Genomic DNA, 23997 nt, shown 5'->3' on the forward strand with positions numbered 1-23997 from the left:
AAATCCCTTCCTCTTGTAACCAAGCTCACGCAAACCACCCCACCAACTCCCTCAGTGTCAATTTCCTCCTTCCCCAGGAATGCCAATAGTCCTGCAGGCCATGTCACTGGCAATTCTGACGAGTCCTCTCCTGCCTGGGATTCCTCCGATGCATCCTTGCGTGTAACGCCTACTGCTGCTGGCGCTGCTGTTGTTGCCGCTGGGAGTCGATGGTCATCCCAGAGGGGAAGTCGTAAGCCCACTTGTACTACTTCCAGTAAGCAATTGACTGTTCAACAGTCCTTTGCGAGGAAGATGAAATATCACAGCAGTCATCCTACTGCAAAGCGGATAACTGAGTCCTTGACAACTATGTTGGTGTTAGACGTGCGTCCGGTATCCGCCGTTAGTTCACAGGGAACTAGACAATTTATTGAGGCAGTGTGCCCCCGTTACCAAATACCATCTAGGTTCCACTTCTCTAGGCAGGCGATACCGAGAATGTACACGGACGTCAGAAAAAGACTCACCAGTGTCCTAAAAAATGCAGTTGTACCCAATGTCCACTTAACCACGGACATGTGGACAAGTGGAGCAGGGCAGGGTCAGGACTATATGACTGTGACAGCCCACTGGGTAGATGTATGGACTCCCGCCGCAAGAACAGCAGCGGCGGCACCAGTAGCAGCATCTCGCAAACGCCAACTCTTTCCTAGGCAGGCTACGCTTTGTATCACCGCTTTCCAGAATACGCACACAGCTGAAAACCTCTTACGGCAACTGAGGAAGATCATCGCGGAATGGCTTACCCCAATTGGACTCTCCTGTGGATTTGTGGCATCGGACAACGCCAGCAATATTGTGTGTGCATTAAATATGGGCAAATTCCAGCACGTCCCATGTTTTGCACATACCTTGAATTTGGTGGTGCAGAATTTTTTAAAAAACGACAGGGGCGTGCAAGAGATGCTGTCGGTGGCCAGAAAAATTGCGGGACACTTTCGGCGTACAGGCACCACGTACAGAAGACTGGAGCACCACCAAAAACTACTGAACCTGCCCTGCCATCATCTGAAGCAAGAAGTGGTAACGAGGTGGAATTCAACCCTCTATATGCTTCAGAGGTTGGAGGAGCAGCAAAAGGCCATTCAAGCCTATACAATTGAGCACGATATAGTAGGTGGAATGCACCTGTCTCAAGTGCAGTGGAGAATGATTTCAACGTTGTGCAAGGTTCTGATGCTCTTTGAACTTGCCACACGTGAAGTCAGTTCAGACACTGCCAGCCTGAGTCAGGTCATTCCCCTCATCAGGCTTTTGCAGAAGAAGCTGGAGGCATTGAAGAAGGAGCTAAAAGGGAGCGATTCCGCTAGGCATGTGGGACTTGTGGATGCAGCCCTTAATTCGCTTAACAAGGATTCACGGGTGGTCAATCTGTTGAAATCAGAGCACTACATTTTGGCCACCGTGCTCGATCCTAGATTTAAAGCCTACCTTGGATCTCTCTTTCCGGCAGACACAGGTCTGCTGGGGTTGAAAGACCTGCTGGTGACAAAATTGTCAAGTCAAGCGGAACGCGACCTGTCAACATCTCCTCCTTCACATTCTCCCGCAACTGGGGGTGCGAGGAAAAGGCTCAGAATTCCGAGCCCACCCGCTGGCGGTGATGCAGGGCAGTCTGGAGCGACTGCTGATGCTGACATCTGGTCCGGACTGAAGGACCTGACAACGATTACGGACATGTCGTCTACTGTCACTGCATATGATTCTCTCAACATTGATAGAATGGTGGAGGATTATATGAGTGACCGCATCCAAGTAGGCACGTCACACAGTCCGTACTTATACTGGCAGGAAAAAGAGGCAATTTGGAGGCTCTTGCACAAACTGGCTTTATTCTACCTAAGTTGCCCTCCCACAAGTGTGTACTCCGAAAGAGTGTTTAGTGCCGCCGCTCACCTTGTCAGCAATCGGCGTACGAGGTTACATCCAGAAAATGTGGAGAAGATGATGTTCATTAAAATGAATTATAATCAATTCCTCCGCGGAGACATTGACCAGCAGCAATTGCCTCCACAAAGTACACAGGGAGCTGAGATGGTGGATTCCAGTGGGGACGAATTGATAATCTGTGAGGAGGGGGATGTACACGGTGATATATCGGAGGGTGAAGATGAGGTGGACATCTTGCCTCTGTAGAGCCAGTTTGTGCAAGGAGAGATTAATTGCTTCTTTTTTGGGGGGGGTCCAAACCAACCCGTCATATCAGTCACAGTCGTGTGGCAGACCCTGTCACTGAAATGATGGGTTGGTTAAAGTGTGCATGTCCTGTTTTGTTTATACAACATAAGGGTGGGTGGGAGGGCCCAAGGACAATTCCATCTTGCACCTCTTTTTTCTTTTCTTTTTCTTTGCATCATGTGCTGATTGGGGAGGGTTTTTTGGAAGGGACATCCTGCGTGACACTGCAGTGCCACTCCTAGATGGGCCCGGTGTTTGTGTCGGCCACTAGGGTCGCTAATCTTACTCACACAGTCAGCTACCTCATTGCGCCTCTTTTTTTCTTTGCGTCATGTGCTGTTTGGGGAGGGTTTTTTGGAAGGGACATCCTGCGTGACACTGCAGTGCCACTCCTAGATGGGCCCGGTGTTTGTGTCGGCCACTAGGGTCGCTAATCTTACTCACACAGCTACCTCATTGCGCCTCTTTTTTTCTTTGCGTCATGTGCTGTTTGGGGAGGGTTTTTTGGAAGGGACATCCTGCGTGACACTGCAGTGCCACTCCTAGATGGGCCCGGTGTTTGTGTCGGCCACTAGGGTCGCTTATCTTACTCACACAGCGACCTCGGTGCAAATTTTAGGACTAAAAATAATATTGTGAGGTGTGAGGTATTCAGAATAGACTGAAAATGAGTGTAAATTATGGTTTTTGAGGTTAATAATACTTTGGGATCAAAATGACCCCCAAATTCTATGATTTAAGCTGTTTTTTAGTGTTTTTTGAAAAAAACACCCGAATCCAAAACACACCCGAATCCGACAAAAAAAATTCGGTGAGGTTTTGCCAAAACGCGTTCGAACCCAAAACACGGCCGCGGAACCGAACCCAAAACCAAAACACAAAACCCGAAAAATTTCAGGCGCTCATCTCTAGGTACAACGTGTGCGGTGCACATGGGCCCCTGGGAACGGCCACACCGCACACACCGCACCAATATTTGCCTTTCTGGAGCCCAGCGTCTGGCACTGCAGTCGCGGTGAAAATCGCAGTCAAAATGCCCACCGCACATGCGCAGTAGTCAAATTGATCTCTAGAACATGGCAGGCGCCATGTTTCCAGAGACCTGCGTATCTGCAGTAGACTCCGGCACAATGACGGAGACTACTGCGTCATGCAGAGGAGGGGGCCTACCTGGAGGTGCACACGGGCCCCTTCCTCTGTTAAAACGCTCCTGGCCCTGCAGAGATCATTGTGGTAGGAAAGCCTGACCCCAGGGGTGAACCAAACATCAAAACAAGGGGCCTAATTCAGATCTGACTGCAGCAGCAAATTTGTTAGCTAATGGGCAAAACCATGAGCACTGCAGGGGGGTGTAGTATGGTATGCCGGCGGCCGGGCTCCCGGCGACCAGCATACCGGCGCCGGGAGCCCAACTGCCGGCATACCGACAGCGTGGCGAGCGCAAATGAGCCCCTTGCGGGCTCGCCACGCTGCAGGCACGGTGGCGCGCTACGCTATTTATTCTCACTCCAGGGGGGTCGTGGACCTCCACGAGGGAGAATATGTGTCGGTATGCCGGGTGTCGGGATTCCGGCACCGGTATACTGTGTGCAAGGATCCCGACATTCGGCAACCAGAAGACCACCCCTGCAGGGCGAGGGGGGGGGGGGGGGGAGCAGATATAACATGTGCAGAGAGAGTTAGATTTGGGTGGGGTGTGTTCAAACTGAAATCTAAATTGCAGTGTAAAAATAAAGCAGCCAGTATTTATTTACCCTGCACAGAAACAAATGAACCCACCCACATCTAACTCTCTGCACATGTAATATCTGTCCCCATTGCAGTGCACATGGTTTTGCCCGTTAGCTAACAAATTTGCTGCTGCAATCAGATCTCAATCAGGCTCAAGGTGTCACCCATGAGTCCCACCCCGGACTCTGGAATAGGGCAGACAGCTAGGCTGCTTGCACTCCCACATGACTGAATTATTATTATTATTATTATTATTAATAATAATAATAATAATAATATTACAGTCACAATTGGTTGGTGCTGCTAATTCCTTAGCTGAGCGCCTTCAACCAAAACAGGCAAACAGGTAGCTGCATAAAAGTGTTTAGGATTTATTTGCATTAGTAACAATAAAGGTCTGTAGTACAACTATTTATTATTTGCTATTCCTAGCATTGGGGTTATATTTACAAAGCAGTGATAACCTTTTTTTTCTGCTGAAAAAGGCATTACCACTTGTTAAGTCAATTTGCTAAATGGGTTTCTGCAGAGAAATCATTGATTTCTCATGCAGTCCTGTCAGTAGCGCAGTTTACTGTGTCACCTTCCTAAGCTACTGGGATCCTGGTGTGTAGGCATTGTACTATGGGCCTAATTCAAATCTGATTGCAGCAGCAAATTTGTTAGCTAATGGGCAAAACCATGTGCACTGCAGGGGGGGCAGATGTAACATGTGCAGAGAAAGTTAGATTTGGGTGGGTTATATTGTTTCTGTGCAGGGTAAATACTGGCTGCTTTATTTTTACACTGCAATTTAGATTTCAGTTTGAACACACCCCACCCAAATCTAAAGGGCCCTACAAACTTAAAGATATAAGTGAACGATATGAATGTTCGTTCATTAATGAACGAGAACTCGTTCATATCATTCAGTGTGTAGGCACCAACGATGAACGACGGCCCCACGGTCGTTCACTGTTGGTGCCGGGTTGCTTATGCATGCAGGCCAATATGGACAATCTCGTCTATATTAGCATGAACTGCTATGGAGCCGGGTAACTGTCACCTCCCCCCGGCCGCCGGGTCGCCCGTCAGCCGTATCCGCTGTCGGGCAGCTCGGCAGCGGGTTGCTGAATAAGTAGGGGGCATAACTCTTTCTGCACGTTATATCTGCCCCACCTGCAGTGCACATTGTTTTGCCCTTTAGCTAACAAATTTGCTGCTGCGATCAGATCTGAATTAGGCCCTTTATTGTGAAAAGACACATTTACTGTGGAAAAGATTGTGGCAGCTGGACCTGACCTTTACCTGTCCTGTCAGAGGGGAGATGAGTGAACACGGGGCCTAATTCAGACATAATCGCAGCAAGTCCCTGTTAGCCCAGTTATTTAATTTGTTTTTTGCACATTATTATTATATTAGTCACTGTTTGTAATATGCACTTATGAGCTATATTGTTGTGTTTTCAAATATTCTTAGTGTTTTGAATTAATTCACAGGTTCTTCTGGTGCATGCATGAAGCTGACACGTTACCATGGAGACCTGGGCAGTACTGGCATTGTGTCCCGGCGGGCGTCACTTCCAGGATGACGTCACGCCCGAAACCGGAAGTGCGCCGCGGTCATCGGGAGCGCACGCCATTTGGCTGCTGTTCAGGGGAGCTGTAAGTATATATTTTTTCACTGTTTGACACTGTTTGATTATTTGGTGTGTTCTGATGATGGGGGTAAAAACCCTGAAACGTTTCATTAATAAAGCACCTTTTCACTTGAAGAGTGGAGTCCAGGAGTGCCACCTTTCTGGAGATATATGGGGCTGGCTAGCCCATAAGAGTGCACCCTGGCAAGTACCTATTACAGTGCTATTGTTGGAGTGCTGGATTTGTGATCTATATATATATCATATAAATAATAAAAACCAGAATGTCCGGCCCTCTCTTCAATAGCGCCTGGTGCTCGCATACACAATTAACAATGGATCCAGATAAGCAGCACTCCTGACAAATGTGCCACGCAAGTAAACGGCACTGAAACATTGCCAATTTGAGATATAATATATAACATTTATGAACCTAATATAATGAATTTTTTATTAAGTTGGTGGTACAGTGGAAATATAATTGGTGGGAGATAATTCATTGGTGGGGCTGTGGGAGAATTTATGACAGAGACGCTGTGGGGCTCCCGTCAGCGGCTTAGCTAGAATGGAGCCGCTGCCGGGGAGGAGGAGCAATGTCACATTGTGCACATCACTCATTGTGGCTCCGTACACACGTGCCGTGATAAGCAAGTGACATTGCTCACATTGAGCTGCATGCGGGTGCGAGCATCGGCCGTCAGGGTGGCCATACACACTAGACGACTTGAACGATATATCGTCCAAAATTGTCTGTTTCGTCCATATCTTTTAAAAAAGTCATCTTGTATGTATGGCCCTTTACAAGCTGATTGGTTGCTACATCCCCACTGTATCTCTCTCCAAGGCTTGAGTCATCTCCCTATATATGTGAATAATATAAAGAAAATGTACTTTTGTGTAACTGAAATAATATTCAGCAAAAAGTTTTAAAATGTAAAACTTGTGGCCTAGAGAGAAAACGGAATTGATTACTATTCCCTCAATTTCTTGTAGAATATTCTACTTTGTTCACACATCAACACGCAGAGAAAAATGTGGAATACATTTTGCTGTAACCCAAGCCATGTAAGATTTCATAACATAACATTATCACTATTATCTTTTATTTGTATGGTGCCACGAGATGCAGAGGCGTCGCTTACCAAAGTGACACCCGGTGCCACAACAGCCAAAACATTCTCTTGTGCACCCCCACCCATAATTGGCAATAGTAAAGGGAAGAATCTGCGCACGCCTCAAAAAGGGGGCATGACCTTGCCAAAATGGGTGTGACTTTGCTTAAAGGGGTGTAACATTGCAGGAAAAGACTATCTTATACCTCAGTTTTGTAACCTGCACGCCCAGACGTTGGCCACCACAGGAAAAAAAATAATCCTGATTCATGCCCCTTACATTATTTGTCATTTTCCCTCCTTGCCCAGTATACATTATGCCACATACTGCAATGGCCCTTAGACATTATGCCACACACAATAATGCCCATTACACAATATGCCACACACCATATTACCACTGACACATTATGACACACACCTCAATGTCTGTGACACATTATGACACACACCGCAATGTCCGTGATACATTATGCCACACACCGCAATGTCCGTGATACATTATGCCACACACCGCAATGCCCATTACACATTAAGCCCTACAGTAAGGCTTCTAATCACTTTTAAATGTGTGTCTGTCAAATGAATTACCGCCGGTTCGTGAGCCAATCAGTGCTCGTGGACCGGCAGCTGTGGCTCCTGATTGGCTGCCGGTCCGCGAGCTCAAATTGGCTCACGAACCGGCCCTTCGTTTGACAGACATGCCACCACCACCGCCGGAGACCCAGGAGGGACACCAGAGAGGCGAGCTGTGCCCTCCGGCTCCTTCCCGAACTCACAGTCACACACAAACAGCAGCAATCAGTGGCGGCGCCCCCGCAGCCCTGCGCCTCCACAGTGGCTGCGGGGGTGGGAGTTATGCCGCTGGTATAGAGTCCATCTGTGTGCCATAGGAGCGCACCACGACACATGGGCTTTGCTTCACAGGAGGGTGCAAGGCACTGTCACTGAGCAGGAACTTGCATTTTGGTGTCACACTTTGGCAGGTGACACCCAGGTTCGGGCCGCACCCCCAGCACTTCCCTTGTGATGCCACTGAATAGATATATCAAATAAAATAAGATAGCAATCAGTACAACAATGATAGCAGAGGTAGGGTGGCCTATGGGTGAAGTGAAAAGCAGTGTGAGACAGGTGTGGTGATGTGGTGTTGCATGCTGTTGTGTAGGGGTAGTTGCTGGCCTACCTGGTTTGCACCCTCTCACCTTCAGGCCGTTGGGTAACGGACGGTTCTGGTACGCAGACGGGAAGCCGACACAAAGGAGGAGGTCTAGGAGAAAGGAGAAGATGAGTACCGTCCTTCCAAATACACGACTGACATGCCCTAATGATCCAAGAATTTGCAAAATAAGGACTTTCAGTGAAAATCCCCCCTGAATCTTTTGGCCTCAGACCCTGATTTTAACTTACGGGTACTCATGTATCAGGTGAAGATCTGACCTTGTACAGGAGTGCAAGGTACACTGTCCGCCCAGAAGGAAGATAGACAAAAAGAAAAGAGATAAGTAAAAAATAGTTTGTCCTTACCTATGTTACTCTTGTACTTTGTCCGCTTACTTCCTTACAGATCCCTACAATAAACACAGCACAATAAACACAGCAGCCTCGCTGTAATGCTAACTTGGGTGTGTTACTAGCAGGGCTATGTTTCAGCTGGAACACTCCGGAACGCCATTCCTGAAGGTATTCTGAAAAATTACGTCACCTAGAACGGCATTCCGGAACATCCTGGCCGCCGTGCCAGCACAGTTTGGGAGGGCCGTGTGGGCTGTGAGTAAAGCACAAGCCCCCGCATACCCCGCAGTGGAATGAGTCACGCAGAGGATGTTAAAGTGCTTCCATCTGTAGCAGTGTAAAAAACCCACTAAAAATGGCCGCATTTGACCTCTAGCGTCTATCTCCTTGGTGGCGGGCATTTTAAGAAGATTTTTTACACTGCTACGGATGGAAGTGCTTCCGCAGCTCCCAGCATGTCTCAATCCACTGCGGGGCTAGTGGTATGCTTACTCACAGCCCGCACCCACCCTCACCCCTGTCAGCGTGCATGAAACCCCTCGCAAAGTGCATGAAACCCTTGGCAACGGACAGGAGACCCCTGACAACTTTCATGAAACCTCTGGCAAAGCGACGGAAACCCCTGGCAATGCACAGGAGACCTCTGACAACATGCATTAAACCCCTGGCAAAGCACATGAAACCCTTGGCAGCGCACAGGAGACCCCTGGCAACGCATATGAAACCTCTGGCAATGAGCATGAGACCCCTGGCAACGAGCATGGAACCCAGAACATGAATCCCCTCACAACGTGCATGAAATTCTTGGCAATGAGCATGAGACCCCTGACAACAGGCAGGTAACGTAAAAGTAATTAGAAGGCTTACTCTGTGACATAATTTGTAAAGGCCATTATTGTGTGTGGGGCATAATATGGTGTCAGGGCCATACCTCTGTGTGGCATAATATGTAATGGGCGTTACGGTGTGTAGCATACCGCATAATGGGTGTCATGGTGTGTAGCATAACGTGTAATAGACATTACAATGTGTGACATAATGTGTAATGGGCATTACTGTGTGGCATAATGCATAATGGGCATTACGGTGTGTGGCGTAATGGGAATTATGGTGTGTGGTATATTGCATAATTGGAATTACGGTGTGTGGAATAATGTGTAATGGGCATTACGGTGTATTGCATAATGTGCAATGGGCATTACTATAAGGAGGAAAAATGACAAATAATGTAAGGGGCATGAATCAGGATTTAATTTTTCCTGTGGTAGGCAATATCTGGGTGTATGGGTTGCAAAAACTGGTGTATAAGGTAGTCTTTTCCTGCAAGGTCATGCCCCTTGCAGCAAAGCCACATCCCTTACAGCGAGGCCACACCGCAAATTCTTTATTCTTGCAAAGGTGACCCCCCCACACCCACTGTAGCTCCTCCCACATTACCTAGAGCTCCACCCACCACTGCCCATACACGGGAGTTCCTGAACCTATTTTTCAACAAAAATAGCATTGGTTACAAGCAAGAGCACCATCAGGAGGGGACTTTTGTCCTGGGCCCAGACAGCCGAGGGGGCCCAGCTGCCGGCCGAGTTAATTGCTAATTAATCACTGTCACACAGGACAGTGCAAGTGGCTGGCATTGGCTGGAGAGTGATATGAATGACTAGTTATATGAATGATATGAATAACTATGGTTATTCATTACTCTCCAGACAATCATAGTGGGAGTCACTCATTAAAATACTACGCTGCTGTGCTGGTGACTCACTAATGCAAGTAGCAGAGGTAAGGGGATAGGCTGACTGCAGGCTGGAACTGATCCACTCTCCTTCTCCTCTGCTGTTGCTGGGGAATGAGAGATAACTCATCACATCACACTTGAAGGAGAAGAGATGAGAAGCCCCTTTCTGCCACTGGAACTGGCATTGCAAGGGGGATTCTGTCACTACCATGACAAGCTATCATGAAGAAACAGATGGAGCCCAGGTCAAGCTCAGAGGAGCCTGATGAAACTCATGTCCAGCCTTGGAATCCTCAGAGACTCTAAGGTTGTTCCCATTCTCCACTTGTTCAGTCGGGAGGGGGTGATGGGGAGGGGAGGGAGAGCAGCCTGCCTGTTATGGCGGTCCCGGGCCCCACAATTTCTGATGGCAGCCCTGGTCACAACTCTATCCTCACTAACAAAACTACACATGGAGCCACGCTCATCTAATGCGGCTCCATCGCAAACATGCACTCCTGGCGCAATCCGGCGCCTAGTCACACTACGGGAGTTCACAGAGATGCTCTCATTGCATTGATTGAGGCGTGTGAGCGTCTCACACGCATGCACGTCCCAGACCCTGCGATAGGAACGCCTCGGTGGGCTCGCTGCGGCACAGACTGAGCCACAATTAGCGTGGCTCCATCTGTATAATAAACAAGGCCCTCAACTTACTGACCTAATGTACAGTATGAGAACAGTAAGTATAGTGCAACACAACCTACAAACTACTATACAGTTAACCCTCCACGGAACAATACAGCAATAGCAGTTATATCAGACAAGAAAAGAATAACATAGAAATGCCTCTGGAGAGCTGGCCAGCTCCTCTTCTAGCTAGTAAGGACCTAAGGAATGTGGCAGGAAATCAACTTTTTAATTGGGGGCCTGACAGCCCTCTACTTTTGAAGAGCTTCCCACACTCACCAAGGATCCCACACACAATATTCATCTGGCCAGACCCACTTTATCAGACATAGGCTTAGGCCCTTTGGCACGCCTAATTGTGGCCAGTTGGAGATATTGGGGGTCATTCCGAGTTGATCGCTCGCTAACAGTTTTAGCAGCCGTGCAAACCCATTGTCGCCGCCCACTGGGGAGTGTAATTTCGCTTTGCAGAAGTGAGAACGCTTGTGCATCAGAGTGCCTGCAAAATCTTTTTGTGCAAAACAAGAGTGGCCCTGTAGTTACTCTTTGTGTGCGTTGATTCTAAGGACGGAGGGACGGCTTTTGACGTCATACACCCGCCCAGCGAACGCCCAGCCACGCCTGCATTTTTTCTGCCATGCCTGCTTTTTTCTAAGCACTCCCTGAAAACGGTCAGTTGACAACCAGAAACGCCCACTTTCTGTCAATCTCCTTGCGGCCGGCTGTGCGATTGGAATCGTCGCTGGAACCAGTGCAAAACCACAATGGACTTTGTACCCGTACGATGCACGTGCGCATTGCGGAGCATACGCATGCGCAGATTAGCCATTTTTTTCACTGATCGCTACGCAGAGAACAACGGCAGCTAACGATCAACTCGAAATGACCCCCATTGTACCTGAGGCTAGTGCCCAGAGTCACTCTAATTATGGGGATCAGGTTTTAAAGCATGCCTATTAATAGCACCAAGTGACCTGAGTCTAGTGCCCAGATCACTAATCACCTGGATGAGAAAGGGGTGCAGACTTAAGAACCTCAGGGCCTAATTCCCCACAGGCCTGACTTATGACCATGGGCCTAGTGCTTGCATATTATGCCAACAGGCCTAAAGCCTGACTATGCCCAGAGGCCTAGTGCCTGATTCTGGTAGTCTAGGTTGGAGTTATTGACACAGGGCCTCACTGAGTACCTTCCTAGTCTGTTGGAAGAGGCTGCAATAGGGAGCTTCATTAGTTCTTCTGCATCCCACCACTAGCAGCACTCTCTGGCCCTCCGTCATCTTCTGCTGCTGACTGACGCTGCTTCCAAGCTCAGCCACCATCAGATCTTCCAAGTCTGTTCCTGCGATCTTCTGAGTTGATCTCATTGGCTTCTGGCATTTTCCATAACTGCTGGAACTCTCCCTCTCTTCAGGAGCTGTTCATTGCTCCCTCTCTGCAGATGGACTGTGTGTTCTGACTGGCAGCATTAAATATAAGGTGCTGTGAGAGGGTGCCTTTTCCTATTGGTTGCCAATCCATGAGCCGTGATTGGCTGGTGGGTGCCGCCATATTCAAAAGTCTGCCTCCACCACATTCTATTGGCTACCAGTCCAAGTTTAAACCAACACCAGACCAGCACTGGGAGCCTATAGGTGGTCCCGGTGCCAGACAATCGCCATGGTTTTATCTCCAGTGCTGGCATCTAACACCTGATCCCAGCGCCATCTGCTGCAGTGAGGCTGCTGGAACACATCTCCACAATGGGATCCCTTCAATTTGGCGGCTGTTGAGATCCCGGTGACCGGGATGCCTACGCCGTAATCCCACCAGCCGGTAATTCCGCCAGCCGGAATACCGGCACACAGGGGCTATTTCCACTTGTGGGTGTCCATAGAGTGGGATAAGAACCTGTAGTGAGCGCAGCGAGCCCTCAAGGGACTCGCACTGCTCGCCCCACTGCCGGGCGGGATGCTGCTGTCGGGATACTGACGGTCGGCATCCCGCCCGGCGGGATTACGTATGTAATCCTCCTGATTAGTGCATTGGGACTCACTATTTCTAGTAAAAACAAGCAGTGATAAGTGTGGGGAAAGGGGGAGTAGGAAGTAAATGAACCTGTACCCAACAAGATTGCAGACAGAAAGCATCACAGTTGTTGGTTGGTAAAAAAGGAACTGGGGTTCACTGGTGGCAGGACAAATGCTAGGATGAGTGAATGAGAAAATGGGGTGATGTTAAAATGAGGGTTGATATGCTTTTATAAAGAGGTGAATCTTAATGACTCATGAAGGTATGGATGCTGGCAAAGAGTTTAATAATGAGAGTAAGTTCCAGATGCAAATTTTAGAGAAGGTAACGAAAGCAACGTTGAGTCAGTGAAGCAGTGGAGAGGGCAAGATGGAGTGTGGACAGAAAAGAGGTTGAAAATGTAGGAGTTAGTGGTGCAACTGAGGGCTTTATATCTGTGGATGATTAGATTAAACTATTCTGGATGGAGAGCGATTAAAGCAATGTGTAGAGTTAGTGAGGTAGAAGTACAGTGGCTGGAGAGGTAAAGGAGATAGGTGGAAGCATTAAGGATAAATTGAAGGAGGTTGCAATAGTCCAGGTGGAAAATGACAAGGGCATCAAGGAGAGTTTTGGTAACATTCATGACATACCTCCCAACAGTGTTCCCTACAGAGGCAGGAAACTGCGTGCACATCCGAAAAGGGGACAAAGACTTGATGAAAGGGGTAGAACCTTGCAGCACCCCCATTTACGTCTCTGTGTGTGCATGCCACTACTTATCCTGTGTGTGGCCTCCCCCCTAACTCCCCCCCACAGTGGGTCTCTGCGGCCTGTGTGTGGGACAGCGGGACAGTTCCAGAAAAATGGGACTGCTCCACTGAATGTGGGTAGTTGAGAGGTATGCCATGGTGAGAAAAGGTCTCATTATAGAGATTACAGGTGGAAGCAGTATGATTGTGAGAAAGACTTAATGTTAGAGATGAGCGCCTGAAATTTTTCGGGTTTTGTGTTTGGGTTTTGGGTTCGGTTCCGCGGCCGTGTTTTGGGTTCGAACGCGTTTTGGCAAAACCTCACCGAATTTTTTTTGTCGGATTCGGGAGTGTTTTGGATTCGGGTGTTTTTTTCAAAAAACACTAAAAAACAGCTTAAATCATAGAATTTGGGGGTCATTTTGATCCCAAAGTATTATTAACCTCAAAAACCATAATTTACACTCATTTTCAGTCTATTCTGAATACCTCACACCTCACAATATTATTTTTAGTCCTAAAATTTGCACCGAGGTCGCTGTGTGAGTAAGATAAGCGACCCTAGTGGCCGACACAAACACCGGGCCCATCTAGGAGTGGCACTGCAGTGTCACGCAGGATGTCCCTTCCAAAAAACCCTCCCCAAACAGCACATGACGCAAAGAAAAAAAGAGGCGCAATGAGGTAGCTGTGTGAGTAAGATTAGCGACCCTAGTGGCCGACACAAACACCGGGCCCATCTAGGAGTGGCACTGCAGTGTCACGCAGGATGTCCCTTCCAAAAAACCCTCCCCAAACAGCACATGACGCAAAGAAAAAAAGAGGCGCAATGAGGTAGCTGACTGTGTGAGTAAGATTAGCGACCCTAGTGGCCGACACAAACACCGGGCCCATCTAGGAGTGGCACTGCAGTGTCACGCAGGATGTCCCTTCCAAAAAACCCTCCCCAAACAGCACATGATGCAAAGAAAAAAAGAGGCGCAATGAGGTAGCTGTGTGAGTAAGATTAGCGACCCTAGTGGCCGACACAAACACCGGGCCCATCTAGGAGTGGCACTGCAGTGTCACGCAGGATGTCCCTTCTAAAAAACCCTCCCCAAACAGCACATGACGCAAAGAAAAAAAGAGGCGCAATGAGGTAGCTGACTGTGTGAGTAAGATTAGCGACCCTAGTGGCCGACACAAACACCGGGCCCATTTAGGAGTGGCACTGCAGTGTCACGCAGGATGTCCCTTCCAAAAAACCCTCCCCAATCAGCACATGATGCAAAGAAAAAGAAAAGAAAAAAGAGGTGCAAGATGGAATTGTCCTTGGGCCCTCCCACCCACCCTTATGTTGTATAAACAAAACAGGACATGCACACTTTAACCAACCCATCATTTCAGTGACAGGGTCTGCCACACGACTGTGACTGATATGACGGGTTGGTTTGGACCCCCCCAAAAAGAAGCAATTAATCTCTCCTTGCACAAACTGGCTCTACAGAGGCAAGATGTCCACCTCATCATCACCCTCCGATATATCACCGTGTACATCCCCCTCCTCACAGATTATCAATTCGTCCCCACTGGAATCCACCATCTCAGCTCCCTGTGTACTTTGTGGAGGCAATTGCTGCTGGTCAATGTCTCCGCGGAGGAATTGATTATAATTCATTTTAATGAACATCATCTTCTCCACATTTTCTGGATGTAACCTCGTACGCCGATTGCTGACAAGGTGAGCGGCGGCACTAAACACTCTTTCGGAGTACACACTTGTGGGAGGGCAACTTAGGTAGAATAAAGCCAGTTTGTGCAAGGGCCTCCAAATTGCCTCTTTTTCCTGCCAGTATAAGTACGGACTGTGTGACGTGCCTACTTGGATGCGGTCACTCATATAATCCTCCACCATTCTATCAATGTTGAGAGAATCATATGCAGTGACAGTAGACGACATGTCCGTAATCGTTGTCAGGTCCTTCAGTCCGGACCAGATGTCAGCATCAGCAGTCGCTCCAGACTGCCCTGCATCACCGCCAGCGGGTGGGCTCGGAATTCTGAGCCTTTTCCTCGCACCCCCAGTTGCGGGAGAATGTGAAGGAGGAGATGTTGACAGGTCGCGTTCCGCTTGACTTGACAATTTTGTCACCAGCAGGTCTTTCAACCCCAGCAGACTTGTGTCTGCCGGAAAGAGAGATCCAAGGTAGGCTTTAAATCTAGGATCGAGCACGGTGGCCAAAATGTAGTGCTCTGATTTCAACAGATTGACCACCCGTGAATCCTTGTTAAGCGAATTAAGGGCTCCATCCACAAGTCCCACATGCCTAGCGGAATCGCTCCGTGTTAGCTCCTCCTTCAATGTCTCCAGCTTCTTCTGCAAAAGCCTGATGAGGGGAATGACCTGACTCAGGCTGGCAGTGTCTGAACTGACTTCACGTGTGGCAAGTTCAAAGGGCATCAGAACCTTGCACAACGTTGAAATCATTCTCCACTGCGCTTGAGACAGGTGCATTCCACCTACTATATCGTGCTCAATTGTATAGGCTTGAATGGCCTTTTGCTGCTCCTCCAACCTCTGAAGCATATAGAGGGTTGAATTCCACCTCGTTACCACTTCTTGCTTCAGATGATGGCAGGGCAGGTTCAGTAGTTTTTGGTGGTGCTCCAGTCTTCTGTACGTGGTGCCTGTACGCCGAAAGTGTCCCGCAATTCTTCTGGCCACCGACAGCATCTCTTGCACGCCCCTATCGTTTTTTAAAAAATTCTGCACCACCAAATTCAAGGTATGTGCAAAACATGGGACGTGCTGGAATTTGCCCATATTTAATGCACACACAATATTGCTGGCGTTGTCCGATGCCACAAATCCACAGGAGAGTCCAATTGGGGTAAGCCATTCCGCGATGATCTTCCTCAGTTGCCGTAAGAGGTTTTCAGCTGTGTGCGTATTCTGGAAAGCGGTGATACAAAGCGTAGCCTGCCTAGGAAAGAGTTGGCGTTTGCGAGATGCTGCTACTGGTGCCGCCGCTGCTGTTCTTGCGGCGGGAGTCCATACATCTACCCAGTGGGCTGTCACAGTCATATAGTCCTGACCCTGCCCTGCTCCACTTGTCCACATGTCCGTGGTTAAGTGGACATTGGGTACAACTGCATTTTTTAGGACACTGGTGAGTCTTTTTCTGACGTCCGTGTACATTCTCGGTATCGCCTGCCTAGAGAAGTGGAACCTAGATGGTATTTGGTAACGGGGGCACACTGCCTCAATAAATTGTCTAGTTCCCTGTGAACTAACGGCGGATACCGGACGCACGTCTAACACCAACATAGTTGTCAAGGCCTCAGTTATCCGCTTTGCAGTAGGATGACTGCTGTGATATTTCATCTTCCTCGCAAAGGACTGTTGAACAGTCAATTGCTTACTGGAAGTAGTACAAGTGGGCTTACGACTTCCCCTCTGGGATGACCATCGACTCCCAGCGGCAACAACAGCAGCGCCAGCAGCAGTAGGCGTTACACGCAAGGATGCATCGGAGGAATCCCAGGCAGGAGAGGACTCGTCAGAATTGCCAGTGACATGGCCTGCAGGACTATTGGCATTCCTGGGGAAGGAGGAAATTGACACTGAGGGAGTTGGTGGGGTGGTTTGCGTGAGCTTGGTTACAAGAGGAAGGGATTTACTGGTCAGTGGACTGCTTCCGCTGTCACCCAAAGTTTTTGAACTTGTCACTGACTTATTATGAATGCGCTGCAGGTGACGTATAAGGGAGGATGTTCCGAGGTGGTTAACGTCCTTACCCCTACTTATTACAGCTTGACAAAGGGAACACACGGCTTGACACCTGTTGTCCGCATTTCTGGTGAAATACCTCCACACCGAAGAGCTGATTTTTTTGGTATTTTCACCTGGCATGTCAACGGCCATATTCCTCCCACGGACAACAGGTGTCTCCCCGGGTGCCTGACTTAAACAAACCACCTCACCATCAGAATCCTCCTGGTCAATTTCCTCCCCAGCGCCAGCAACACCCATATCCTCCTCATCCTGGTGTACTTCAACACTGACATCTTCAATCTGACTATCAGGAACTGGACTGCGGGTGCTCCTTCCAGCACTTGCAGGGGGCGTGCAAATGGTGGAAGGCGCATGCTCTTCACGTCCAGTGTTGGGAAGGTCAGGCATCGCAACTGACACAATTGGACTCTCCTTGTGGATTTGGGATTTCGAAGAATGCACAGTTCTTTGCTGTGCTGCTTTTGCCAGCTTGAGTCTTTTCATTTTTCTAGCGAGAGGCTGAGTGCTTCCATCCTCATGTGAAGCTGAACCACTAGCCATGAACATAGGCCAGGGCCTCAGCCGTTCCTTGCCACTCCGTGTCGTAAATGGCATATTGGCAAGTTTACGCTTCTCCTCCGACAATTTTATTTTAGGTTTTGGAGTCCTTTTTTTTCTGATATTTGGTGTTTTGGATTTGACATGCTCTGTACTATGACATTGGGCATCGGCCTTGGCAGACGACGTTGCTGGCATTTCATCGTCTCGGCCATGACTAGTGGCAGCAGCTTCAGCACGAGGTGGAAGTGGATCTTGATCTTTCCCTAATTTTGGAACCTCAACATTTTTGTTCTCCATATTTTAATAGGCACAACTAAAAGGCACCTCAGGTAAACAATGGAGATGGATACTAGTATACAATTATGGACTGCCTGCCGAGTGCAGACACAGAGGTAGCCACAGCCGTGAACTACCGTACTGTACTGTGTCTGCTGCTAATATAGACTGGTTGATAAAGAGATAGTATACTCGTAACTAGTATGTATGTATAAAGAAAGAAAGAAAAACCACGGTTAGGTGGTATATACAATTATGGACGGGCTGCCGAGTGCCGACACAGAGGTAGCCACAGCCGTGAACTACCGCACTGTACTGTGTCTGCTGCTAATATATAGACTGGTTGATAAAGAGATAGTATACTCGTAACTAGTATGTATGTATAAAGAAAGAAAAAAAAACCACGGTTAGGTGGTATATACAATTATGGACGGGCTGCCGAGTGCCGACACAGAGGTAGCCACAGCCGTGAACTACCGCACTGTACTGTGTCTGCTGCTAATATAGACTGGTTGATAAAGAGATAGTATACTCGTAACTAGTATGTATGTATAAAGAAAGAAAAAAAAACCACGGTTAGGTGGTATATACAATTATGGACGGGCTGCCGAGTGCCGACACAGAGGTAGCCACAGCCGTGAACTACCGCACTGTACTGTGTCTGCTGCTAATATATAGACTGGTTGATAAAGAGATAGTATACTCGTAACTAGTATGTATGTATAAAGAAAGAAAAAAAAACCACGGTTAGGTGGTATATACAATTATGGACGGGCTGCCGAGTGCCGACACAGAGGTAGCCACAGCCGTGAACTACCGCACTGTACTGTGTCTGCTGCTAATATATAGACTGGTTGATAAAGAGATAGTATACTCGTAACTAGTATGTATGTATAAAGAAAGAAAAAAAAACCACGGTTAGGTGGTATATACAATTATGGACGGGCTGCCGAGTGCCGACACAGAGGTAGCCACAGCCGTGAACTACCGCACTGTACTGTGTCTGCTGCTAATATAGACTGGTTGATAAAGAGATAGTATACTCGTAACTAGTATGTATGTATAAAGAAAGAAAAAAAAACCACGGTTAGGTGGTATATACAATTATGGACGGGCTGCCGAGTGCCGACACAGAGGTAGCCACAGCCGTGAACTACCGCACTGTACTGTGTCTGCTGCTAATATATAGACTGGTTGATAAAGAGATAGTATACTCGTAACTAGTATGTATGTATAAAGAAAGAAAGAAAAACCACGGTTAGGTGGTATATACAATTATGGACGGGCTGCCGAGTGCCGACACAGAGGTAGCCACAGCCGTGAACTACCGCACTGTACTGTGTCTGCTGCTAATATAGACTGGTTGATAAAGAGATAGTATACTCGTAACTAGTATGTATGTATAAAGAAAGAAAAAAAAACCACGGTTAGGTGGTATATACAATTATGGACGGGCTGCCGAGTGCCGACACAGAGGTAGCCACAGCCGTGAACTACCGCACTGTACTGTGTCTGCTGCTAATATAGACTGGTTGATAAAGAGATAGTATACTCGTAACTAGTATGTATGTATAAAGAAAGAAAGAAAAACCACGGTTAGGTGGTATATACAATTATGGACGGGCTGCCGAGTGCCGACACAGAGGTAGCCACAGCCGTGAACTACCGCACTGTACTGTGTCTGCTGCTAATATAGACTGGTTGATAAAGAGATAGTATACTCGTAACTAGTATGACTATAAAGAAAGAAAAAAAAACCACGGTTAGGTGGTATATACAATTATGGACGGGCTGCCGAGTGCCGACACAGAGGTAGCCACAGCCGTGAACTACCGCACTGTACTGTGTCTGCTGCTAATATAGACTGGTTGATAAAGAGATAGTATACTACTAATATTATATATACTGGTGGTCAGGTCACTGGTCACTAGTCACACTGGCAGTGGCACTCCTGCAGCAAAAGTGTGCACTGTTTAATTTTAATATAATATTATGTACTCCTGGCTCCTGCTATAACCTATAACTGGCACTGCAGTGCTCCCCAGTCTCCCCCACAATTATAAGCTGTGTGAGCTGAGCACAGTCAGATATATATATACATTGATGCAGCACACTGGGCTGAGCAGTGCACACAGATATGGTATGTGACTGAGTCACTGTGTGTATCGTTTTTTTCAGGCAGAGAACGGATATATTAAATAAAACAAACAACTGCACTGTCTGGTGGTCACTGTGGTCGTCAGTCACTAAACTCTGCACTCTCTTCTACAGTATCACAGCCTCAGGTCAATCTCTCTCTCTCTCAACCCTAATCTAAATGGAGAGGACGCCAGCCACGTCCTCTCCCTATCAATCTCAATGCACGTGTGAAAATGGCGGCGACGCGCGGCTCCTTATATAGAATCCGAGTCTCGCGAGAATCCGACAGCGTCATGATGACGTTCGGGCGCGCTCGGGTTAACCGAGCAAGGCGGGAGGATCCGAGTCTGCTCGGACCCGTGAAAAAAACATGAAGTTCGTGCGGGTTCGGATTCAGAGAAACCGAACCCGCTCATCTCTACTTAATGTGGGAACAAAGGAGATAATGAAGCTGTCCACATATACAGATATGATTGCTCTGTTGATGTAATTGTGTGTCAACACTAATATACTGTATGGTTAGTAAATAAAATCTATGGTTAGTAAATAAACCTGCATGCAGGTCCGACGTGCGATGCAGCATACAACTTGTGGGAGCGCACATAAAACACAATATTGATATCAACCGGATCATGGGGGTAATTCCGAGTTGTTCGCTCGTTGCCGATTTTCGCTATACTGCGATTAGTCGCTTACTGCGCATGCGCAAGGTTCGCAGAGCGCATGCGCTTAGTTATTTTACACAAAAGTTAGGTATTTTACTCACGGCATAACAAAGCTTTTTCATCACTGTGCTGATCGTAGTGTGATTGACAGGAAGTGGGTGTTTCTGGGCGGAAACTGGCCGTTTTATGGGAGTGTGCGGAAAAACGCCGGCGTTCGAGTTGCAAAGCGCATGAGTAGCTGGAGAAACGGGGGAGCGGCTGGGCGAACGCTGGGTGTGTTTGTGACGTCAAACCAGGAACGAAAAGGACTGAGCTGGTCGCAATGGCTGAGTAAGTCTGGAGCTACTCAGAAACTGCGGGGTAATCGTTACGAGAAAATTAGCGAAGCTTTCGTTAGCAATTCTGCTATGCTAAGATACACTCCCAGTAGGCGGCGGCTTAGCGTGTGCAATGCTGCTAAAAGCAGCTAGCGAGCGAACAACTCGGAATCTCCCCCCATATGCGATATTGCATAGTGTGTACGCACCCTTAGCCGTATACTGTATGTCGTTTCCAGGGCACACTTTTAGTAAAATTGTTAAAATGTAACTTTTGTTACTATACACTTAAAAGGGCAAAATATTAAAAAATAGAAAAATAAACCTGTGTGAGTAAAATATATCTCATTCGTTTATTTCTGTCTCAATGTGTGATTATTGCTCAATAATTGCTCAATTAGTGAGCATAGCAATGGCGAATTATAATAGCTTTTCCCTATGGTCATATATCAATCATCAAATAAAGAGTTTGCCATATAGCAGGGAAAGTAGGATGTGAGAATGATAAAACTATAATAGATTTTCCTTATTGAATTAAATCAATTGAATTAAATTATGTCAATATTAAGGGAAAACCCCAGGCTGTTCATCTCCCATCACCACAAATCTTTGAACTGTGTTTTAGTACAGCACATTGGACCTCCTGCACAATCACTCATTCATTCTAATACAAACAAAGCGCAATCTCAACCTTCTTTCAGTTGAAAGCATCACAATGTGTGCATCCACTCCAATATTGCATATATCACATAACCTCTGCTATGCTGTATTCTCAAAGAGCTCTGACTTGCTAATTGATGTAGAGCATCATACATGGGTGCTACCCGGGTGCAACTCGCTTGAGACCCCATTCAGAAGGTGTCCCCAGCCCAGCATATTGCCAGGTTGGTGACGTCAGCGGTGACACGTGCAGAGGCAGAGTTTGGTGATCAGATGATCTCCAAATTCTGCCTCATCCTATACAGTGAACAGGTACCCGGTCACGTCGGCTTTCCCCCTCACACACTGCACAGTGACCCGGGTTGAAGCCGTATTCAACCCTGGTCGCTACCAGGATTGAAATACCAGGTTGATCATCCCGGATTATTTCAACTGGACCCTTTCAGACCGCAAAGCAGCCTGTCTGAAAGGGTAAAGCAGTCTTAAATGGGTATACTTAAGCAATTATTGAACAATTGCCATACCTTGAAATATATATATATATATATATATATATATATAGTGGGGCAAAAAAGTATTTGGACAGCCACCGATTGTGCAAGTTGACCCACTTAAAAAGATGAGAGAGGTCTATAATTACCATCATAGGTACACTTCAACTGTGAGAGATAGAATCTGGGAGAGAAAAAACAGGAAATCACATTGTATGATTTTTAAACAATTAACTTGTATATTCTTGTGAAAAATAAATATTTGGACACCTACCAAGCAACAAGATTTCTGTCTCTCACAGACCTGTTACTTCTTCTTTAAGAAGCTCTTCTATCCTCCACTCGTTACCTGTATTAATGGCACCTGTTTGAACTGGTTATCTGTAATAAAGACACCAGTCCACACCCTCAAACAGTCAGACTGCTACCTCTCCACCATGGCCAAGACTAGAGAGCTGTCTAAGGACCCCAGGGACAAAATTGTAGAGCTGCACAAGGCTGGGATGAGCTACTCTACAATAGGCAAGCAGCTTGGTGAGAAGAGATCAACTGTTGGCGCAATTATTAAAAAATGGAAGAAATACAAGATCACTGACAATCTCCCTCGACCTGGGGCTCCATGCAAGATCTCACCTCGTGGGGTATCAATGATCTTGAGAACAGTGAGGAATCAGCCCAGAACTACACAGGGGGACCTGGTCAATGACCTCAAGAGTGCTGGGACCACAGTCACAAAGGTTACCATTAGTATTACACTACGTCGTCATGGATTGAAATCCTGCAGCGCCCGAAAGGTCCCCCTGCTTAAGCCAGCACATGTCCAGGCCCGTCTAAACCAGTGACCATCTGCATGATCCAGAGGAGGATTGGGAGAATGTAATGTGGTCAGATGAGAGCAAAATTTAACTTTTTGGTATAAACTCCACTCGCCTTGTTTGGAGAGAGAAGAATGATGAATGGCATCCCAAGAACACCATACCCACTGTGAAGCATGGGGATGGAAACATCATGCTTTGGGGCTGCTTTTCTGCAAAGGGGACAGGACGACTGATCTGTATTAAGAAGAGGATGAATGTATCGTGAGATTTTGGGCAAAAACCTCCTTCCCTCAGTAAGAGCATTGAAGATGGAACGTGGCTGGGTCTTCCAGCATGACAATTACCCAAAACACCCCGCCCAGGCAACTAAGGAGTGGTTCTGTAAGAAGCATTTCAAGGTCCTGGAGTGGCCTAGCCAGTCTCCAGACCTCAACCCAATAGAAAATATGTGGAGGAAGTTGAAAGTTCGTGTTGCCCGGCGACAGCCACAAAACATGACACATCTAGAGAAGATCTGCATGGAAGAGTGGGCCAAAATACCTGCTACAGTGTGTGCAAACCTGGTCAAGACCTGTAATTGCCAACCAAGGTTATATTACAAAGTATTGAGTTAAACTTTTTGATTGTCCAAATATTTATTTTCTGCAAGAATATACAAATAAATTGTTTAAAAATCATACAATTTTATTTCCTAGGTGTTTTTTTTTAGATTCTGACTCTCACAGTTGAAGTATACCTATGATGGAAATTACAGACCTCTCTCATCTTTTTAAGTGGGTCAACTTGCACAATCGGTGGCTGTCCAAATACTTTTTTGCCCCACTGTGTATATATATATATATATATTTTTTTTTTATATATATATATATATATATATATATTAGTGAGATATATTTTACTCTATTTATTAATTAATGTATTTATTTATGTTTTGCCTTTCTATGTGTATAATAATAAAAGTTAAATGTTAACAATT

The 23997-nt window shown here is 47.1% G+C and overlaps 1 long non-coding RNA gene across 1 annotated transcript in view; it reads left to right on the top strand.

Moving 5' to 3' along the window:
* The window catches only part of LOC134927306 (uncharacterized), a 55224-nt gene that overhangs the window by 7451 nt on the left and 23776 nt on the right, over positions 1 to 23997 (top strand). Inside the window, exon 2 of the long non-coding RNA XR_010177612.1 lies at positions 5430 to 5594. This is a non-coding gene — a long non-coding RNA (uncharacterized LOC134927306). The remainder of the gene's footprint in view (positions 1 to 5429; positions 5595 to 23997) is intronic.

This window comes from Pseudophryne corroboree, chromosome 1, assembly GCF_028390025.1.
Source record: "Pseudophryne corroboree isolate aPseCor3 chromosome 1, aPseCor3.hap2, whole genome shotgun sequence".
Lineage (NCBI taxonomy): Eukaryota > Metazoa > Chordata > Amphibia > Anura > Myobatrachidae > Pseudophryne > Pseudophryne corroboree.